The following is a 2,347-nucleotide window of genomic DNA, read 5'->3' as shown; positions in this document are numbered from 1 at the left end:
CATGATTCCCAGACAGTGTCAAGGTACAGAGAAGGGTACAACACAGAATGGCTGGGCTGAAGCTGGTTCTCCATGGAAAATGTTTTTAGCTAAATTTAGTCACAGAGGAATCTGTAAAAGATCCATAAAAGGAGTTACAACAGCAGTTAATGGTGCTTGAAGTATGGGGAGAAAGATAGGAGGGGCTTCATGAGATCTACAAGACCAAATGCTGCACTCCACCCCCACCCCCCGTTTTAGCCAAATTATAGCCCCCCAGTACTCTTCTAAAAACAGTAGTGCGACAAGTAAGTCAATTTAATTTGCTTGGTCATAAGTCATAATACTGTGTTGTGTGTTTTTAAGAAAAGAAACCATCCCCAAATATTAATAATAAATTCCTGATTCTTTTTTAGTGCAGGAGTTCCTAACACCTGTGACATTATTTCTATGGAAACCATAGTCTTCCCACCTACAATTCAGAAAATATCCCCAGCAATTATATCCCATTTTCACTCTGCATTCCTTCATGCAGATGCAATTCAAATTGCATGCACTTGTGTAGGAGGGAGAGAGCTCTTTTGAATCTTTCAATCACCTCTAATTTCAGATTTCATTCTACTGGGTTGGAAATGCGAACCTGTTTCAGGTGGCAGAGGGAATAGAAAAGAAATACAACTGAAGGTTGTGATGCATGCTCATCAGTTTAATTTTAATTTGTTTCTGCTGTTGCTCCAATTTTCCACCAATAGACTACAAGGTCAAAACGGAAGTATAGAAAGAGAAGAGGAATACATAATTGTGTGAAATTTCATCAATGAGTAAAGTATGAAGAAGTGGTGCATTGGGAGAATGGTTCTAGGAGGATAAAAGAAAACTGAAACCATAGTCAGGCATCCCTCGGGAAATCTGCATTGCTACGAATTAACACAACTGGTTGGGATCATAGGGTTGTACTTACGGAATAGACAAGTCCTGTGCAGATGTCTAAAATCTATGTACAAGCAATGTCTAGAGAAGGGAGAGAGGAGTAGATCGCGGTGAAAGGTCCTGCCGTCAGATTCCCAGTGCTTGAAATGAATTAGTTTGGTACAATTAACTTGAATTAATAAGAAGAAGAAGAGTTTGGATTTGATATCCCACTTTATCACTACCCTAAGGAGTCTCAAAGTGGCTAACATTCTCCTTTCCCTTCTTCCCCCACAACAAACACTCTGTGAGGTGAGTGGGACTGAGAGACTTCAAAGAAATGTGACTAGCCCAAGGTCACCCGGCAGCTGCATGTGGAGGAGCGGGGACGCGAACCCGGTTCACCAGATTACGAGACTACCGCTCTTAACCACTACACCACAGTTTGGCTTATTACTTGCCCTTCACCCATGGTGGATCACAACAACTTAAAATGCAACATTAGAGACAGTTTAAAGCAAATTGCAATCACAAGCATAGGGTAAATCCTAAAAATATACATCTGATAAGTCAAATGCCAGTATAAAGAGATGCATCTTGAGAGGGGGGTGGTATCTGTTGAGGAAAGGAGAGGAGCTTCAGCGATGCAAGTGAGCCAGGGAGCAACTTTACTCGCTCTCACACTGTGTGCGGTCTTCTCACTAGTGCTGGGCATGGAAGGCAAACGGAAGCTCCAGATTGGGGTCAGGAAGCAGGTGGACAGCTGCCCCATCAAGTCCCGCAAGGGTGATGTTCTCCACATGCATTATATGGGCAAGCTGGAGGATGGGACAGAGTTTATCTTCTCCTTGGCGACCGGACAAGTCATCAAAGGGATCAGGGCCTGCTTGGGATGTGTGAGGGTGAGAAGAAAAAGCTGGTTATTCCCTCTGAGCTGGGTTATGGGGACCAGGGAGCGCCACCCACAATGCCAGGTGGCACAACCTTAATCTTGAATGTTGAGCTGCTGAAGATTGAACGAAGGCAGGAATTGTAGCGACATCTCTTCAGGGGAGGGGGCACGTGGGGATAGGAGGTAATCTCGAGAAGCAACTCAGGATTTGTTGACACTGATGGGCAGTGTTTTTTTTTTTAAATGTTTAGGGGTACTCTCATTTTCCTACTCATATTGAAATACTGCCCCTCAATGAGGCAAAACTTAGATTCACAAAATGTTTAGGGGTATGTGTACCCCTGTGTTTACCCAGAAAAAAGCACTGACCTGGGGGGGGGATGCATCTTCAGCACATGAGGAAACTGTATAGTGAAGTTGCCAAATGCAGGGAGGGAATCTCACAATTTAGGGGCTGCCAGAAAGAATGCTGTTGTCTGAGCTTCTGAGAGTGGTGGAACTCAAGAGTTCCCTTCGCTTATCTTAACACCTGAGAAGGTTTGTATGTAAGAAGTTGGTCTTTCAGAG

At 43.8% G+C, this 2,347-nt stretch overlaps 1 pseudogene across 1 annotated transcript; it reads left to right on the top strand.

Moving 5' to 3' along the window:
* The first annotated feature begins 1,463 nt into the window (after positions 1–1,463).
* On the top strand, positions 1,464–1,942 carry LOC310677817 (peptidyl-prolyl cis-trans isomerase FKBP2-like; annotated as a pseudogene). Its single transcript has one exon. The product of its transcript is annotated as a peptidyl-prolyl cis-trans isomerase FKBP2-like (transcript).
* The last annotated feature ends 405 nt before the right edge of the window (positions 1,943–2,347 follow it).

Source organism: Podarcis tiliguerta, assembly GCF_965153285.1.
Source record: "Podarcis tiliguerta genome assembly, chromosome: 5".
Taxonomy (NCBI): domain Eukaryota; kingdom Metazoa; phylum Chordata; class Lepidosauria; order Squamata; family Lacertidae; genus Podarcis; species Podarcis tiliguerta.
The sequence above is the reverse complement of the archived record's forward strand: the minus strand, read 5'-3'. Positions and strand labels throughout refer to the sequence as shown.